The 22,322-nt window shown below is 31.6% G+C and overlaps 1 protein-coding gene across 2 annotated transcripts in view; it reads right to left on the reverse strand.

Moving 5' to 3' along the window:
• LOC112603518 overlaps positions 1–18,380 on the reverse strand; it is a 50,179-nt gene extending 31,799 nt beyond the window's left edge. Inside the window, exons 1-2 of one of the 2 annotated variants that reach the window (XM_025352122.1) lie at positions 18,007–18,380; positions 1,042–1,086 (exon numbers count right to left, since the gene is read on the reverse strand). The gene's annotated coding sequence lies outside the window, so the exon portion shown is untranslated. The remainder of the gene's footprint in view (positions 1–1,041; positions 1,087–18,006) is intronic. The other variant, XM_025352123.1, reaches the window with a different exon arrangement.
• Between the last annotated feature and the right edge of the window lie 3,942 nt (positions 18,381–22,322).

A 22,322-nucleotide genomic window follows, 5' to 3' on the forward strand; every position in this document is an offset into this window, starting at 1 on the left:
ATATCATAGTTATTCTTAACATATTTTACATTTTAAATTATCAGACTATGCAAATCATGTCCCGAAACTCCAATTTCAGAACGTTCATATCAATTCAAAGATCTTTTTGGCTGGAAAAATAAAAACCATAATGCAAACACTATATAATTATACGACAGATTAAATACGTTACTGTGTCGAAAGTATATAACTAGGAAGGAAGATACCAGAGATAAAACGATACGTATATAATATGGCGTATTAAGATATATTAAATATATGCGTTTGTTTGTGATTGACGGAAAGATAAAATTTGTATGAAACATTATGCAAGTAAATACACAAAAAATAGTGTTGGGTCAGTGCACAAGCGTGTTAAAAAAATTCACAAAGCACATAGTGCACAAATAAAATAACCTTATCCAGCGTAATAACTTTTTTATGCATCGTATCTTGTACTATTAATTTGCTACTGTAGATTTTAGTTGTAGCAATTTAATATTATATCAATGTAATAATATTTAATAATGACATTTAAAAAAGCCAGGTGTAGCAGTAGTGCATTTACAAGGTTGCAGAGATCACGGTATCAACCTCCAGAGCCTTTTTTATTTTTATGTTTTAATAATTTATCTGACAAATAACTATAATACTAACCAAACTGCAATTACTTATGGTTAACGTCCAGTATAATATATCATGAGTTTATGACCTAAAATCCACTTAAATTTAAACTTAAATATATTTATTCTAGTTCCCGCAAATATGCTCTAATCAAATCAAATTATGTTTTTAAAATTTAAATTAATCAAACATATGTTAAAAAATGTATTATTAATTTAAAACATACTATAATCAATAATAACTAATATGTTATATAAAAATGTAATCAAAACAAATAGATTGTTAATAAAATCTATACCTTTAATTTTGATTGCTCGAGTAAATTATGACTCCAACGATCAAAAAGGTATTTTTTTAAATGTCCTTTTTTAAAAAAAATTTAAAAAAGTAACCTTCAGGGTTAAAAACAAAAAATGTAATATTACTTCTACTACTTACGAAAGGTGCTCAACAGTTTAACAGTGTGGTTTACAATGTATTTAACTAAAATAAAAAAAATAAGTATCAGTCACACACATCTTAACCCTAGTTATGAATGTTATAATTATATATTTAAATATGTATGAAAAATGTATTTATGGTTTTTTTTTGTTTTTTTTTTTTTAACTTAATTAACAAGATTTTTACATTAAAATAAAAGAGCTTAGCACTGCATTTTATAGGGATTAAAACAAAAAATGTAAATGCTATTATGACCTCGGTTGCCAAAATAGGAACGAACTCCTATCAAATGACACTGACAACTTTTATTGACGACGAGTAATACATAATACATTGCGCACAAATTCATTATTTTTCTCATCATTTATTCCTTATATTAATTTTATTGTTACAACACACTATTTTTATTCATTTTTAAATTTTAAATTTTTATGTTATTATACCTATATTATGTAATATATACACACTAAAATTATTAAACTTATAATAACTCTGTAGCATTTTACTGAATAATTATTATTTTAATTATCAATTAAATAATGGTAAAAGTAAATTTTAAATTTATCTTAAAGTACAAAACAAGGGTGGATTTTGTTTAAATCGTCACTAATCAACGGTCTACGTTTCCGTGAAACGCTTAGATACACGACACACATAATAATATATTATAATTACTATAATATATTTTAATATTATGGTGACGTGCTTGTATATTAAATCTGTCGTAATGTCAGACGTAAACTGTTATTTCGTTCTTTTTATATATTTTTATCTCTCCCAACTTCACAACGCATGCTCGGTGTACCTATTATATTTCATTCTGTGTATGTATAACGTACCATTTTTCTCAGATTCCATCGCATCAGACGGTGCATAACTTACGAGGACGAAGACGACAATACTGTACCTACGACGTACAACGCAATAATACAAATAATAATAATAATAATAATAATAATAATACAACGTCTCTCGGACAACATCGTATATTTACCCGGGCGTGTGTGTATAACAACAACCTTGCAGGTGCTTCGGTCGGGGGTGCGTGCAACATGCAGCCGAGTGCAAGACGCATACAAATTGGACGTGTCTGGTGCCCGTTTGTTTATATGTATCGTTTTTATTTTTCCCCCCGATTTCAATCGATATAAATCCTGAGACATCAACGCTATCGACGACGGCGCTGCGATAATTTATTAGCACGTTTTGTACTCGTAGTCGCAACAGATCAAGTGACGAAAGGACAAATATAAAAAAATAGCATACACATAGTCTTATGTAATAACAATTTTATATTATACAGCTACAATTTGTGTTGGTTTGTTTGCGCGTACTCATTGCTGTCGTGTCGTCGTCGCTGCCTTCGTTGTTAGATAAAAGGATGAAATAAACATTTTCGGATTTCCGCAAATTTCCCTCATGGGCACAACTAAGAAAGCAGTGAAAACATTAATCGTCTACACTGTATAGGTTTAATGTAATGTATATCTGTATATATTATACACGTACATACTAACTGCAGTTGAATAACGCGCGAGGTACTGATCCGTGATGCGTGTATATGTTTATATAAAATCATCGCTGCCGTGTTTCACGACAATAAAACACTCGTCTGTACGAATTACATACATAATATGTTTTCTTTACTTTCCGATGGAAAATAAATCGAACTGCAAATAAACTCGTGGATTTCCTTTTATGTAATTGTGTTTTTCCTTCTCTCGCCCAGTTACGCAACTATATAGGTACATACGTGCAGCTCTGCAAACTGTCTATTATAAATTATAACCTATAGCGACAGAGCCAAAGCCATTTTACCGAAATCCAATACCTAATGAAAAATGTGAGATAAAATCTGTACACTCTCTCCAATTTGTGTACGGTAACGAGAACACATTACTATAAATTATTCTGACCGACTTTAAATGATATTATTACCCGAACACCGGGTTGTACCTATATACAACAATCTCGTAACACACACATTACTAACCACCTTAATTTAATACACTTTAAGTCATAATAATGCGTTTATTTTTATACGATCGCAACGCATGGTGTCTTTCCATTGTGTGTACTTTTTTACGTTTATTTAATATAGGTATACGTAATTCGTGTACTCGCGCAAATTCGTTTATCTCGAGGATTTTTGAACAGTCGACCAATTATTAATGTGACAACTAGTTGCGACGCCATCTGCGAGTAGTGTATAGTAATACAATACGATTTGTCCTTACAAGGAATTGCTCCTAATCGACGGCACACATTCGGTAAAAGTGAACGTTTAAAAAATGTAGTTGACCCTCTGAAAATCGAACATTTACTCGAAATGATTGAATTCTATTCGTAGAAAACCACCAACAACCATAACTTTTTTGACTGTATTAACTGCCTATAATATGTAGTTTTTCTGAATTATTAAAGTACTTTTGCTAAGAATAATAAATCTAAGAAATGATCTTAGAAAAATATATAATAAATGAAATATTAGATCTAGTATCTGTTTTATAAGTACCTACTTGAATCGTTTTTATTAATCATTAAAATGCTTAAATAACCATATCACAAAATCCGTTATCGTAGATCTATTATTCTTAGTAGGTACACAAAGTAAAGTGAGTTAAAAATTACTATTTATTTGATAGTTTCAATTTAAAAAACAGAAAATTTGTGTCTCTATAGAACAGTTCTTAAAATATAGTAGAATAATTAATCTCAAGAATTGGAAAATATGGTAAGTAAGAATATTTAAAAATTATTCCAAAAATCATATTTTGAATAAATGCATTGTTGAAAAAAAGTGAAACTATACGTATACTTATAAGACGATCGAGCAAACTTCATGTACAGAGTATATATTTTTTTATAGTACCGATAACTAAAGACTGACGTTCTGGCAACGATGGCACTTTGTTTCATTAAGCAGATATCATATTATACAATTTAATATTATTATATTATGTTACTACAGTTTGCCGGTTTACAGAATAATTCCGAGTATTCTAAATCCAAATTATTACTGTATCCGTCTGATATTGACAGCATTCCAACTCGTCAAAAACTGCGGGACGCTTATTATGTACAAATCAAAAACGTGCATTTCAAAAAGTATAGGCACCATAATATATTATTGTATAATATTTGTCTATTATTTGCAAGACCTAAAACATAATAATGAGTCGTGTGATATAAAATAGGATCAACATTCAACGTCTAACCTTTATTATTCAAGTCTGACTACGACAATGACACCAAGTACTCCTGCAGGCCGACTAATGTATGATAATAATTTAATAAAATAATAATAATAACTGGCACACGCGGCGAGGAATAACGCTTGTGAGCGCCCGTTGTAGTTTACGGTATTCCAATCAAAGGTTGTTGTGCGGCGACGGCGAAATCTAATAAGAACCCCGAAACAAAAACCATACACTCGTTCATCCTGGAGCTGTTCAGTGTACTTATAAAAGGACATAAAAGAATTTTTCTTTCTAATCACGTGTGTCAGGCGCAGGTCGTGCACGCGGCGTATGGGTCGACGGCTCGAGTCGTCTTCGTCGTATATAACGAGTGAGTACAGCGTATTATTACAATAATATTATTATACACGCGCGCTCGAGCACAATGAGCCGTGTCACTTATAATGTATCTACTAGTCGCCGCAAGCGTCTAATCACCCCTATGGTCGGCCAGAAGAGAAGGGGAAGAGTTGGCGGAGAAACGCAATAATAATATTCTCATTTCGGTTTTGTGTGCCGAAACAATAGACCGTCGATTAATGAGATCGATAATATTAATAATAATAATCGACCTTCCCAGCCCTTACCAAGACTTATACGGTGTTCGTTCACAGAATATTATATTGGTACTTATATAATATCATAAGTCCGTTTAACACTTCATTGTACATAAATATGTAGCGCGTGCTCGCGAATATACCTATGTTTTTTTCGGCATGTATTCGATGGTGTTTATTAACACTTATTTAACACAAACTAGCCACTTTTCTTTTTTATATTATTATCAAACATATTAGTATACGTTGAATATTGAATGATGCATACAGCTCAATTGACTGAAATTACAAAGTCGAAAACTTTAAACTAATAGTATTTCTAAAAAACCAATTCATCAACTAAACATTATCCACATTAATAATAAACATGATAAAAAAAATAATATTATTAGAAAAGCTTCTAGTTTTTTATAGATAATTTGATTTCATACACAAATACATATTTACTATTTAATTCAATAAAAATTAATCCATCGAAAAAAAAATATATGTATTAATAATTATAGATACAATTTAAATAATAATTGTGAACTTTAACAATTTATAATTGAATAGTCAGTAGAAAAACGTCTTCCATTTCGATTTTTTTATTGTGGCCGAATTTTTATTTATACGCCATACTAAATGAGTTTCGTATGTTCAATGAATCATACAACATATTTAATATTATTACAATTATACGTAAAATATAAATATAATTATTTACCTATACCCTAGGCAAGTGCGATTGAATATTGTAATCAGATTTTTGTTTTTTTACCCGAACAGACTATTTTTTTTCAATTCAATCTTCTGCTCTTGTTCCATGCCATGCGTTTAAAAATGCAACAACTACATACACATTATACAAACAATAGTAATTTATATATATATAGCTACCAATGACTATACCACCAACACTTCCTATATTTTATATTTTTATTATTATTATTATTTTATAAAAACGTGTCTATGTGATATTTTCTCCTGATCGCGGCAGAACAATGGCTGACGAAGATGATGTTGATGATGACGAGGTAAGTTATATCCTTGGCGTTTTGTATATACGCAACACATCACTGCGGACTTCCTACAGATTTCGCACGGATTACTGCGCCCGAAGAAGAAAAAAGCCCAATAAAAAATCAATCTGTTCGTCAAAGCTGAACACAATCCAGAATCATATATAAATATTTATATATAGGTATAGTCTATACAATCAACTAGCGCCGTCGCATAAAAGGGTTGACCATGAGACCGGTGGCTATTTACGCTACACGCGACGATCTGGAATAACTATATAACTATATAGATATTATATTTACAGTATAATATGCAGCATTATATTGTTGAGTCTGCACAGCGATTTAACCGACCTTGACTTGTGATTTAATTTTTACCTCGTTATTAAAAAGTCTTCTGAACATTTTTTTCCCCAATGTCACAAAACTTATGAGTATTATTTATACTTATACTTACTTATAGCGAGTTATAACAATAAAAATATAAATAATATCGATTATTGTTTACCACTGTGTTTAGATTATTTTTGATGATTATATTATAGTAGGCGTACGTATCAATAAAATATCAGCATCATACTTATAATACTACATAATAATATGTATTAAACAATCGTTTAAAGTCTGCTGAATCGCCAGCAAAATAGAAGTGAGACCGAAACAGTTGTCGTATAATTATATTATATATATATATCCACCATAATTAAGTCTCATTTATACTTTAATTTCATGGTTACTGGTGTCTACGTTAAGTCTCAATCAAATATTATCTATACAATTAAATCGATCCGATAATGTAAAAACGATAGCGTTATTGTAAACATTTTATAAGGTGGCAAAAAAAATTTATAAAAAAAATTGCTATATTTTTTTAACCACACCCAACTATTATACAGCGGGTAGCAAAAAATATCGAGCGATCAGTTGATTGGTCTGCAGTGTTTTCAAAATTCTGTGGTTGGTTTTTTTTTTTAGATATTTTTGTGAAACAGTAATATAATATATAGTTTTATAGTATTATTATATTACGTAGTCTCGTTTTACACGAAAGATGACAACCACAACAGTAAAGTATAATTAATTGAACGCCGCCAGTTTTTAGGTCGAGAAATGTGTCGTTTTTGAAGTCGTCGCCGACAACAGGTATATGAATAGAGTTTGCTTATTAAATCATAATATTATATAAGACATGCGAGCGCGTTAATACAGTACACGCGCGTAGATTATACGACGTGATAACGCTAATTTATTATAATAACCCGACCGCGCCTGTGCGTCACACCGTGCCGTTAACACAGCTGCAATTATTATCGTCTATATTATACTTGATGTATTTGATATACGTTGCCGGAAGACGATATGGTCGGTCGTTGTGTTAAATACAATGTGATTTACGTTTTTAATAATAATTGACAACACGCTTGCAGCCGTCGATCTCCGTCGGACCCGCAAGTCATTTCACGAACACGACCCGACCCGACCGTTACACCAGCAGCAACGTGCAATAATTACATATTTTATGCCACGCATAATGACAACCGACTGATTAACTCGGGCGCCGCCGTACACCGCGATATCCTCCGACTACAGATGAGATCCATTTGTATCGTTCGCCGTGCCCGTATATAGGTACGACCCCCGTGGTCGTCTCCTGGCGCGCCACCGACGACAATACACCGATCGACTTACATAAAATAACATGCGCATAATATATGCGTATACAGAGTGGTTTATTTGGTGTATACACGACAGTGTATTTTCAATTTAAAAATATAAAACCTTCCACGTACAGACCATATGGATAATAAATATAGGTATTTTTAGGAGCAGGTCGTGCAGAGGATTTCGAGTGCGGCGATGCCGACTGCTGAGCAGTCTGCATACTAATCGATGGCGATGGTGATGAGCAGCTCTCAATGATGCTGATTGATGGTAAAAATAATATATTGAAACAGTAATCGTAATCTTCTACGTAGTCTTTATGCGTATATATTATCATCATACGATATTATATCACAAAATATGTATACATAACTTAAACGTTTATAAAACAGCAGGTGCACCGTAGTAGACTTTACGAAAGATGCATTTGCAGCGTATTTTGACGAGTATAATGTACTATAATATTTGAAACTATTTTTTTATTGTTTGTTACAAGTTTATCATACGTGATGAGTACATCTAAGATCAATTTAACGAATATAATGTCGTCTATATTATACGAAGTGCGATTTTGACTCGTCTGTATAGACACACCTATAGACTATATTATACATAGGTGCGCTGGTACATAACACAGTAATATTCGAGTCATTCCATTTACCAAGAACTGGTGAGTAAGCGAGACCATTATTGCACTATCAATAAGGCAACAAATATACGATTCAAAACTTTTAAATATGCACACTATATTATTTCCAAAAATATTGACTTTTTCAAATATTAGATAACTCTTTATAGTCATTAATTATTGAATTATTTTTTTAAGAAATGACTGCAAATTATCTTGATACGTAATATTTCTATTTATCCTACAAATGTTCATTGTATAATATATATATATATTATCAAATACATTACGAATACGAGTTTAATGAATCTTTAATAGTTAATTTGTTTAGACTGTCTGAGCTCTATCAATGAAAAGGTTAAGCTAGTAAACTTCAAAAACACTTCTGTTTAATCTGATTAGATATATCAAACATAATTAGTGTAAGATGTGGCTTAACGTGTAAAACTCAACTACTATAATATATAACTTATAACCCATATAGCACTCTGCTGAGTTAACCTATACAATAGCATAGTATTTTTATCATTATAAACTCAAATTTACTAATTATACAAAATATGAACTGAGGACATACTGCAGATACTTGGTAACTCTTCACCACTTAATTTCTCGTCGTATATTTAAATGCATAACAATAAAAAATTGATTAGCATAAACTAAAAAAGAGAAAAGAATCAAATAATCACTAACCTCTATATAATAACGTATACATGAATAATCATATTATTTCTAGTATATTCAGGGCCTATAAAATGTTTAATAACAGTAAAGTTGATTATTTAAATGTCGAGGGTTTGACGTTGTGGGCCACCACTCGAACCTCGCGCGGAATAACTTTAATTGGCACTGACATAACATGGGCACGTCCGCACCGAAGCCTTTGGAGATTTTGACGTATCAATACAACAACGCATAAGTATCCGAATCGATATTATTATTTAAGCTAACCACTGCGGTAATCGGGATACGAGTACGCGACGCGAGAGTAAACATTATTATCGTGTCAACCATGTAAACGAGTGTAGTATATATTATGATACGTATGAATAATTGGATTTCACGGCAGAGTGATGCATTTTGTTTGAATTTATCTTTATGGTTTTTTATTGCACATGAACACCATGCACTATTAAAAAAAAAAAAAAAAAATCATAAACATAAAGAAATTAAGTAACATACAGGTTTTCAGTCGTGTGTCAGCCAAACGGTCATATTTGGTACTACGCGCGCGATCGAAAAAATATATCAAACAAAAACCCACATAAAAATATATACTTATAGGTACCTATAGTGGTTGTCCTTTATAGTACACTGCGGCGAGCGTATAATACGCGGCCGGAGGAGACTAGTTCGGTATGACCAAACATGGTCGGGACTGGTTGATTTAGCGTATTATCTAACCAGATATTTTATCTCAGTTTACACACGCCCCGATGTTCCCGCTCGACCGCTGCGCGCCGTGCACCAAGGAGGAGATACGTATAATATGTTATTACGACGTGCTCCTTATTTTTTTTTTATCTCTTCGCCCCCCCCCCCCCCCCCGGGTCACCGTCACCACTGTCGCCCCGATCGAGTACCTTATATATAAAATAGTATGACCGAGCGCAATAGCTGTCGCCATCGTCGTAGCATTCCGTGATACAATATAGTGCAGCTCAAATATTATGTGTGTGTGTGTGTGTGTGTACAACGTATAAGTATAATAATATAATATACGCAACGCGGTATCTTCTATATGTGCATACATAACTATATGATACGTAGTATGGTGACTTCATATACGTATAATTATATATTATATTATATTATACACTCGTCGATCGTATTATATGCGACGACGATATTATAATAATATTAATACTGCGGCGGTTTAGATCCCCCCTACGATCCGCTTCAATACCGAGGTAAAGATCAAAGTTCAACCAACTCGCGGTTCATCGGCCCTGCAATACGCGCATTCATATATAATATAACATTATAGTATATACGTGCGGCGGCGACTTCAGGACTTCAGGACTGTGTATACATCATGCTGGTCGTCGTCTCCTCCGGCTCATTACCGACACTGTAATATACCTTAGTCTTTCGTCGCATCGTCGTCGTCGCGAAGTATAATAACGATGTACAGGGTAACGCGGAATTTTCATAAGTCGAATGGTCGGAGCCGTCGCGGTCGGGAAAAAATCCGGTTCGTCGGATCACACCGTATAATAATAATCAATAACAGTATCGCTTCCCGGCCGGAGCTCTCAAAAATCGTGAGATCGTGACGTTGGGTTTTATTTTGTTTTTTTTAGACGAAAAAATGTAATAAACGAATTACCTGGTGTAGGATAGCGCAATACGAGCAGATGCACCTCCTATATACGTATACCTATATAGTAAATTAATCGTCCGGACGATCGGAAAATGATCAAGAACGCGTTTCCCGAGCATAGGTCGTCGGTATCTACATAATATAATAATACTATGTGCACGTAATATTATTATAATTATTCGTAGACCCGACATGGTGGCCGTTTTATCATGGATTTAGTACGCGGCTGCCGTATAACTATACGACGTTTCACAAAGTCCGATACGGTAATAAAGACAATAATAAAAATAATAATTATTATATATTTTATTAGTAATATTACCATCATCGTCGTATACCTACTCTTTAAAGGATACGCCGGTAACATAATACTAGGAATACGTGATGGATATATCATACATGATATATGTGACTAGGTAAATGAATATTATGCATGTGTAGCGACCACCCCAGCGCCAGACAGGCGTGATATCGAGTATCGATGTATAATATAATGATATAATAACGTCTGAAAAATAATATGTCGATGTATCTTAGATATCTTGCTCAATGTTCGGTATACGACCGCCGTTCATGATCGTATATGAGAAAAAAATTAATCAATTTATTCCATGCACTTTACATATTATACGTGAGAGTATACGATCTCACGTAAATGCATAAATAATTATTGATCTGCACTCGTATATGCAACGCATTTAATAAGTTAGTATGGGAACTTAGTAACTTCAATTTTTTCCCCCAAGCTAACAGATATTTTTAGGCAACTTTTCAAATGTATCCATTCTGTTGTACACCATTATTTTTGGGTGCATCGTACCTCACTCGTCAACGTATATACTAAGCCGAAAAAATATACCTACTAGTGTATTGTACATATGGTATTATTCACGTGTGAGTACATTTTCAAGACAATACAGTGGTGGAACAGTAATCGATCATCGAACCGAACATATATAATATGGATACACAGATGCACTGTACAGACCGTTAAAAAGGGTGCAGGATAGTCAAACACGTTACAGTCAATGTAACAAGTCCTGAAAACACGTTGGAAACGACGTACACGTGCAAAATCACATAATAACATTATTATGGTTTTCAACTTTTTTTTCTATATCGAACCTTTCGACAAGACTTTTTAATAGAATCGCATATTTATCATGAATATTTTTAAGCCCAAACCCCAGTTCTGTGTCACATAGAAATACAAAAATGATATTTGTATATTCGTATTCGATTGTATACATAAAATATGTACCGACATGATCACACGTCATTATAAAGGTTCCGTCTCATGTCTCTCCCATACTACGAGAACTCAAACCAACCCCAACTTTATTCGTCCGGTAAATAGAATTCAGGACAATCAACGATGGACTAAAAAAAAAAAATTGTTACTTAGCTACTACGTTTGATTGACGTCACCGGTCGATGACGTATCTCTGCAGAAGTATCACGCGATGCGTACAGCCGCGTGTCCGACATTTAATATCTTATTGCCCATTTGTATGTCGCCCGTGACCACAGTCAACCGGACCACACCTGTTGTTGTGTTATATAAGTGTGTATAACACGTATATATTATATACCATAAAGTTATGATATTGTGACCAGTGCCGCAGTGAAAACAAAACGTCACGGCGCTGGTCGTATATTATAATAATATAGATGTACCGCCAGCTACTGCAGTATATAATAATAATATTATGTATGTAGGTACGATTATAAATTATATACAGGCCACCTGTTTAGAATAGTTTAGAAACGCATAAAAACGTCATAGTCGCACTGCTCTGTGTTGTTATATTGTTTTTAGCCGTATGGTGAACCAAAAAAAAAAAAAATGTACACAATTCAGTTTATTATTGCTCTTTTATTTGTATTCCTCATTCTCGTTTTCAGATGCGCGCGTGCCATCCCGTTTCGACTGAATTCGGGCGTGATCGTGCGATAAACATAAATAATATTTTATTATTCTATTGATGTAAGGTATATTGCTGGACGGAAGAGAAAAGCAAAAAGACGTCATCTGACAACGCCTTCTTGTAATACCAGTAAAAAACCGATTTAAAATAAAATTATGCACTCATCGTTCGCGGATAACATTTATTTATTTATTTTTATTATTATTATTATTATTACTCAAGAATAAAAAATAATATATACGATTTTCGTATTGAACTACAAGTATTATTATTATACCGTCTACGAGCAGATAAACAGTATAATAATATGCGTCTGTTCACGTAAAAGTCAAATTGAAATATCGATGAGTCTATACGTTTCAACTTCAATGTATACAACAGTTGCTTAGACATAATATTATTGTGAATCACAAAACAAATTCTACGAATTCGTTCTAATTTTATACGCGTGAATTTATTATGATATACCTATATAGTATAATCGTTATAGTTGTCCGAGTGACTCAACGATGGCAAGGTCGTCGTCAAACAAGTGCCTACGGACATTGATGGAAAGAATAATAATAATATAATTGTCGGCGGACATAATAGTTCATAGTAGAGAGATCACGTAAAATTGTATCGTTGTTTGGTAATCAAATAAATAAATCGATCGCGTGTCCACCATTTTTTATAATATTAATAAAATAACGAGGACGTATGCAATTATAATTAAATACATATGAGTAAGTCAAACAATAAACATCTAAGACTGCATAATGAAGTGGACATGGGTATTATGTCAAAAAAGTGTGTTATTTATTGTTTTTTTTTTTTTTTGCGGAAATGAAGACTTCGTATACACAATAGCTAGTGTGTCCAGCGACCTTCATATTAATCGAAGAAAAAAACCAAACGCGAAAATCACATATTTTCCAAGTAAATAAAAAACCGTAATGGCAGAATTATCCGGAAATCGTGAAATAATACAACAATTGGTCGTAACATTATACAATATTATACAAAAATAATTGATAGACCTCTAAAGATGCTTCTTTATTGCTGGACACGGGTACATACGACTTCTCATTTGATTTTACTCGCTGTATATCTTAATTATAGTTTTATTTGTCAAAACGTATTATATGTATATACACTTCCGGCGCCTCGTAATTTTCAACAGTAATATAAAAAAAAAAAATTCTACACACTACTACTATACCATTTAACAATTATTGTATCAAATTATTAAAACAACATCGTTGATCGACGCACGCAATTTCGCACCGATTCGAATTAAGTATCACACAGTGGTAACAAAAACTTAGCATGATAGACCCCGAAAACCATAATAATATAACACACGTCCTGCAATTTCGCACGAAATTAGGTGCTAACGTAACAATATAATGTATAATGTACATTACACGCAAAACTCTATAACAGCCATAGGTACCTACGGTTTTTCAATATTACAATTCCGACCTTCAGCCACGCCCATAGATTTCCCGTCCAGTCCGACAAACTGAAACTATAATAAATCCGCACAGCTGTAGAAAGACGGCGACGGAAATCAAAAAATAATAATATAAATTGCGTGTATTATGCATATCACTTCTGGTTGGTCGATTCTTGTTCACCAGTTACTACCTATGTGTAGTGTAAACATAATATTTCAATAATTACTTATTGTACGTGACACATTTCGATCGGTAATCAAGCAGAAAAACAAAATGTCATGAAGACTCACTGACCACTGCCCATTAATAGTAAAGTTGTATTAGTCAGCATTTTGTACAACATATTTGTTTTAAATTATTGTCATAATACCCATGGAAAAAAATATAATTTGGATTGTTAAAGACGGAGTATAGTCATTGGTCACAAATTATATCAATGAAAAAAATATGGAGGACTAAAACTTTATATTTATTTAGTCATAATCTTATGGTTACGTATTTCGCAATAAATCTTTTCATCTCTCCCAACCAACTCTTCTGTCTAATCATCACATATTTAATAATTTTTTTATTCAATATACCTCAATTTATTACTATAAAATAAGAACTCTTTAACCATAAATTATCTAAATTATCAAAGTGATATTTTTATAATTGGGTATGCTACAAATAATCCACCACACTAGTTGCTAATTGCTACACTATACTCATCCAGTATTTTACATTCGAGAGTTGAAGACCTGCTAACGTGTCTTCTATTGAAATTTCAAGGAACAAAATACGCTTACTTTACATCATTGTGTATATTATTTAATTTCGTCTCAAGTACTAGTACACAACTATAGTTCTACACCAATGTGCAACATTAACGAAGCATTTTATACTTAACGATTTATACAACGAAATCATACGTCTACACGTTTATTCGAATTATTTTATTATGTACTAGTTAAATAAAAACATATAACATGCAAATTTATATTGAACAGAACCAATTTTTGTTAACTTAAATATATCAGAGGTACTAACGATATCTGAGCTTTGCTTGAATGTAGGATTTTCACGGTATTTTAATTTTTAAACGAACTATGAACGTTATTAAATCGCAATAAATAAATTTATGATAATGTATTCATAATACACTTAAAAATTAATACAAACATGAATAGTGCTCTTACTTCTTATATCTTTAAGTTCTATATTATTATTTGACTGATCTTACAATAGATGTAGTATATCTATCTATAAATATGATATTTGTATATATCAGTATATATGCACGTGGGTACCGCTATATCATAATATCCGTATTTATATAATGATAGAGTCAAAGAAGACCACACGCCCGGCGTGTCAGATCGTTACCATTTCGACCGCACCCCGTATTTATTTTATTATTTTATACGTTTTTTTCTACTAACGACTGACCCTCCCCCGTCTATCACACGGTAATATTGGCCATGTTACGACAGTGTTATTATTATTATTATTATTATTATTATTATTATTATTATTATTACGTTATTATCAGACAGTACCTATATAATCTTTTTTTCTACTCTATTCCGCCGCCCCTCTGAATAGACGGTAGACACGACCCGAACGAACAGCCGGAATATGCTTCATAGTTCATGATGAAGTACATACAGTACCACATCAGAGTAACCCCGCGCATCGTCGTCATCTCCGTACGTACACTATAATTTTATTATATATACTCTGTCGTATTATTATTATTACTATTACTCTAATAATATTATTGTTAAAACTATTATACCACTTGGTAGTTGTAGTATTACTACTATTGCTGCGCACTACCCGTACTACTGCCGGTAACAATAATAACGATCGTCAAGGCGGCTTCTGGCGACAATATAATATTATATACATGCGATAAAGTAAAACGCAAATGGCCACCGCCGTTAAGTAATTGCAGCGTCGACCGTACAGGTACATCGTAGTCGTAACCGCCCCCACGATGCGGACCTGACCGTGGGAACGGGAAAAGCATCGGTCACCCGACTTTGACGGAAAACGTCTCGATTGAGTCGAGGGACTGCGGGTCGTTTTGCGTACCCAAATGCCATTATTATGTATTATAATAATAATATGGTAGTCTATACGCGCTGCAGAGTTCCAAAAACGAAAAAAACAAACGTCTTTGGTTGTATGTGAGTAAAAAACATATAGTCTTGTTCAGTCATCCTGTGACTGTTTTGAAATCGCGCCGGTATCGGACTTAAAAGTGGTAAATCCTTAAAAAAAAATCACAAAACCTATTAGAAAAGATTAAATCTCGTCCGTTTTTATAACGAAAGGTTTATTGTTAACCAAAATCCGTTTGTTACCATAATTTAGAACGCAAACATCGATTCATTCACTATTTGAAGGCGCCATGCTTAGTGACCCACCCAACTCGTATGTGTCACGTTTCTCGCCAAATGTTATATTATTGTTTATCTTGTGATTTATGAGCTTCTCGGTATAAAATAAATAGTTATACTTATGTTTCTTATACTGTCTAGAATAATGTGCGTATTGCTATTGAAATCGTTTCGTTATATTTGATCGTATTATTGATACGTATAATTGTCTACCTAAGGGTTTATATTTTTCGTAAGGAAGCTACGTTTTTTTATTGCGTAAAATATATGTAGTCCATTAAATGTGCACATAATAAGGCAATTTAAAAAAAATCAATTAATTTTTTTATTTAACATATTGTATTAAAAACATTAATTTATGTAAGATCTATAATTTTTTTAAATCTAACTGCTGTGTACTAGTGTTTTAAGAAAAAAATATTGTTCATAAAATATAATATGGTAACATTAAAATAGTATTATAATATTTTTATTATTATTATTATTATTATTACCCAGGTTCCAGGTATTCAAACTGTTCAAATAATGTACAAACAATACATTCGAATAAACATTAGGTTTAGTGGTTGTACAAAGAATAACACATTATATTTAGATATTGTAATGTATTCAGTTAAAACTATACATTTTAAAAATTCACATATTTAATGTTTTTTTGTGTAAATAATTTGTTACTAACTATTTTTCGAACCTTAATCCATATAAATATTCGTTCGTGTCTTTAAAAAACCTAATAATATACTCTCTTGGGGTCAGTAACTTGTTCGCGACTAAAATTAACGGACGAAAAAACGTCACGTTTTATCGTGTGGAAAATAATTCGAAAGCCCTCAGGAAATAACAACTGTATCAATATTTATCGAAGTATACTTATGGTTAATGTGGACTGTATTGATTCATTTAATAAAAATACCATGCACAAAAACGTGCAAATTTTACACAAAATTAAAAGTTTGAATTTTATATGAATGATTGATCATGAATTGATATCTTTGTATAGAATACATTTCAATCAAAATAAAAATTTTATTTTCCCTAGTAACTTTTTTTCATACTTTCTAGTTTAAATACTAATTTTATTCTAGGCGCTAATCAATAATTTTGAAAATGTTATAATTATATAAGCAAAATTAGACTTGTTTAAAAATACGTTAAAACATTTTATTTTACTAATTAAATAATATTCTTAAATTAAAACTGTCATTGAAAAAGATAAAAATGTGTGTTTTAGGTCTTTTAAAGAACTCACATTGAATCCTTGGTGTGTGGAGGTATACAGTATACAATCTTCTCCAAATAAAGATAACGATATTTTTGAAAAGTAAACATTTGTTTTTTATTATTATTTTAACTTATACGTTTAAACTATAAAATATTGAAGAACCAATAACTCAATACAATTTTAAATTGGTAAAATAAATATCGTACACATGTAATAAAACACTATACGGTCTATAATATTATAATATTCTTAAAACATGATATATTTTTTTTTTTTTTTAATAACTTTTAAATAACAAAGTAACAAAAACGTGCATAGGATTCGATTTTAGTATAAATAATATTTAATTATATTCATCCTGATTCGATTACTTAAAACTTGCGGGAAGATAGTATGAAAAAAATAATATCAATTTGTGCGCAGACCCGGAATCTGTCCTCCACTGATGTGAAGGTGTGTTCTATGGCCGAGGGTGGATTTCTGATTGAGCGTTTATATGATATAGTACCTAATATATTATATATTACATACTATGTACCCCCAAAATGCACGTAATTGTGAGCAAAAAATAAAACCTACCTGTGCGATGCCGATTCTCAATAAGTCTGTGATACGATTTGATGTAGCTGTGATACACACCCACGGTTATGATATGGATTGGTGGCGGCGGTCGTCAACAACCCGCGGTCGGCCGCCAAGTCTGGATCATTAATAATTGCTGTACCATTAAAACTCGACTAAACAAAACCGTTGCAAAAAATCCAAAACAAAAAAATTATTTATTCGTTTTCCTGTATTTTTACAATACGCGGCACTGTCAGGAAAAATTACCCGCCGGCGGCGGAAGTGGCCGATTAAACGTAGATCAAATGCATCCGACGGGGTAGTCGTAACGAGGAGATAAGATTAATAAAAAAAAAAAACCATATAACACGCGTGTCCGACGGGCGCAACGTCACAGGTAATACTGCGTGCAGTATTGCGGCGAACTCTTTGATACCACGACGGCGGACCCCCACCGTGAAGCCACCGGTTCACCTGGCCTCTCGCCGCAGACCGTATGTCTGCCGCGCACGCTCGGTATCAGATAGGCCTACAAGTAACCGCGGTATTACACATTTCGTCACTGCAATTGATTATGGGTTACTAAATCGTCGTCCGTGTATACGGTTTGATGGACTTTACATGGGTAGATTTTATTACGATATCCGTGGACTTGGTGACGTATAATCGAATAATAAATTGAAAGAAGGTACCTGATGATAAAGACATAAAATGAAGTATATTGGTCAAATAATGAAGGATACATAATTTACTTTCTACGAAAAACTTTCAGACATGGCAAACGACGGACAAACGCGGAGAGGACAATTGTTTTGAATACATTAATCGTAAATCGATTCTGGAAAAAAAAAATGAATAATAGGTACATACATTAGACATTCGTTAAACTCTCCGTAACCGACAAATTTGTCGATCTGTTATTATATATAAATTTTATATTTTATTTTATGGTGATGAAGCGAGACATTTTTCTGTACATTGTCAATTATCAACCAAAAATATTCACAAATATCACTACACTATAAACAAGGCAACGCTTTTTTGCTGTCCTTAATGCTTCGAAACAGCTTTTGATGGTGTAACAGTTCAAACAACAGAAAATATATTGGACAAGTGCAAACATTTTTCGGTTTACTGAATATTGATTATTGATACTTCGTATATTTGACGTGAAATATTGCTATAGAACAAGAACTTAAACATTTTTTTTTTTTTTTTAGTTTTGGAAAGCATCCTAAAAGTTTTTTGAATGATAGTTTTTCAGAGCTAATAAAACTGTATTTGTACAATATAAATAAACTATTTTTGAAGTAGTGTCAATTATTGCATAAAACCTCTTTAATACCCTCCCCCCTTCTTGTTATCACTCATATTATAACATCAAGTATTTAAATTTTTTTTAGTATCAAAATGATTTATTTTAATTTCAATTATTTACTTAAAAATTAAATGAATAATAATAGGTTGCTTTTCAATTCTAAAATTTATTGGTTATTTATAAAATTATAATTAAAGTTTGAAACATAATTAAATAATTAGATTTAGTTTCTCAGAATACATCATCATTTAATGAGTTTATCTAGATAAAAAATTAAGTATTTAAGATACATAATATTTAAAGCTCTATCACTAATTATTATTGTTGATTTTTTTGTTTTTTGTAAAATCATATTTAAAACGTTTTAATTAATTAACAGTATGTATTACGTTAATCCACATTACGCTTCATGATTATCACATTTTCTTTTAGACTTTTATCTAAGCATTCTAATCAAAATGCATTCAAAGTAACGAATACCAATCTAAGAATTCGCATTCAACGCGCAGCTGTTTAATTAATCTCAAAAACATTTATTTCTAGTCGGGGAAATCAGCTATGAAAATTACACAACTGTGAGATGTATTTTCACGATTATTGTGGTTTTTTTAATTAATGTGCAATAACACTATACAATGCAAAGTTATACAATGGAGTCTCTCCACCTGCAGATACAGTAAGTCTAATCGGTGAATTATATCCCATGAATTACGAACACAAACACTGTAATATGTAATATACTATATTATTATTGTTTGCGCAAAACATATTATTAAACAAAAAGTATTAAAAAATACAAATTAATAATAAACGAATCGTACCAACAAAAAAACAAAAACATGTATTTCTCTAGTACAGAATACCTCCTGGTAATATTGATAAGTATGATGAATATGATTTTCTCCTTCTTAAGGGTTTTTATGCGTAAAATTTCGTTAACGAATCATGGAAACTGAAAAGTCCACACTGCTGCGTTGGTGATTTTTTTTTTTAGTTAATTGTACAGTTTTATGTGTTGTACATCAAGAAACATTAAAAACTCTAATATAAGTCACATCTATTAAATACTTTAATAGAAATCCTTTACGTACGTAATCCGTTTACAAAGTGACTTATTATCGAAATAAAAAGGATATTAAATTGTTTTACAATATAAAATCACAAACAGTCCGCATAAATCACAAAGCCTTATGATATTATTAATTTTATATGTTTTAACATAAACGTTATCTCAAATACTCGATGCAAGTAAATTGTGAACAAAACTATAAATCATAACTCAAAATAAAAAAAATAATAATATAGTACCTATAAGATACATGAATCTGATTAAATTTATATACCTACATAATAAACTCAAAATCGTTCAATACAGTTGTCAAATTATTGATTAATACAAATCAGTTTGATAATGGAATCTCAAATAAACTCAACATTTATATATTTAGTAACTATTTTTTGTACATTTTTAGTGAAGCAATGAATATATTGATTTTCCAATTATGTGTATTTGTGTATTTTGCAAATAAAAACTAATGAAAAACTAATTCTTGACAAAATTGTTTTTTTTTTTTTTGTAGTTGTGGGTAGATTAGAATCATTTTAGATATACAATGATATATCATTAAATTAAAATTTATCACATCTATTACAACAGTAATCTGTTTAATGACAACAAATTAGGTACCTACTCTCGAAATTCACAGAATTTATATAGCAGGACGATTTCCCCAGATTTTTCTCTTTTATTTGAACGAAAAAAAATATATCTAGTAGAATGTTCTAAATGTTAAAAAAATATTTTCCCAATTACAAGCATTATTATTTATTTGTGATATAATATTTGAAAGATTTCGTATATACGCAATATGCACGTAAATTAATTAAATTTTCCAATGTGTAAACATTCTTATCATGCATTGAAAATTGATAAATTATGTGCAATATAAGATTTTTTGTACTGCATAATATTATTTCGTTTTTTTAGTATAATGATAAAACAAAACACAATTCGTAGAAAATTAAAGTTTATGATATCCAATCAATATGTTATTATATACATATAGTACGCACTTGTAATATATCATAATATATCATAATACAACTAATACAAGGTATACGATATGCGCGTGTCCCGCTAAGTAGTTGGTACAATTCAATAACTTTTTCTAAATTACTTTTTAACAAAATATGCAACGATAATACTAATAATAATAATAAAAACAGTTGGGCACATGCGTTTATATAACGCACTGCACGCATTATTGCGTCTGGTAAACGTGCAAAACATTTCATATTTAGAACGGTCTGCGACACGAATCGGATTCGTATCTATCATCTGTTCTGTATAATAATTGTGATTTCCGATACAAATCGGTCGGTATGCAAAACCCGTTGAGTTCACAGTCCCGTATACGCGTACATCCACGAAGGAGGCCTATGTAATAATTTATAATCTACACTAATATTATGTATATTATATTTATTTTTATTTTCATTTTTTTGTTTTTGTTTTTTTTTTTTTTTTTATTTATAACATTATACAGTTCTCGCCTCGAGCACTGCACTCAGATCCGTAAATAATATTACGTATGCATAATATAATATAATATAATATATAACGCGCATAATACGCGCGGGTTGTTGCAGGGCGTTTCCTCCGTCCAACGCGCATATAGTAGGTTGTAAGCTTGTATTTATAATATAATATCGCCCAGTTGTATATAGTATGTATTCGATACGTGTACATGGATTCAACGCGATATAACGATTGTATATACAAACAGCAACAACTTCAACAACAACAATAATAATATGATATTTGCTATCGGCAATTTCTTTTTTTTTTTGCATTGAAACATTTCCTATGTCTGCAAACGCAATAAATTAATCCCGGCACATTGACAACGAAGAATAATAGTATACAAACGCTATCAGTATTTTACCCCCGTATAGTATAGTGTATTTATAACATAAGAATGAATCATCTGCAAGTATGTCTACCCCTATTTAA

Source organism: Melanaphis sacchari, unplaced genomic scaffold (assembly GCF_002803265.2).
Source record: "Melanaphis sacchari strain LSU unplaced genomic scaffold, SCAv2.0 Contig10_pilon_pilon, whole genome shotgun sequence".
In the NCBI taxonomy this organism is placed as follows: Eukaryota; Metazoa; Arthropoda; class Insecta; order Hemiptera; family Aphididae; genus Melanaphis; species Melanaphis sacchari.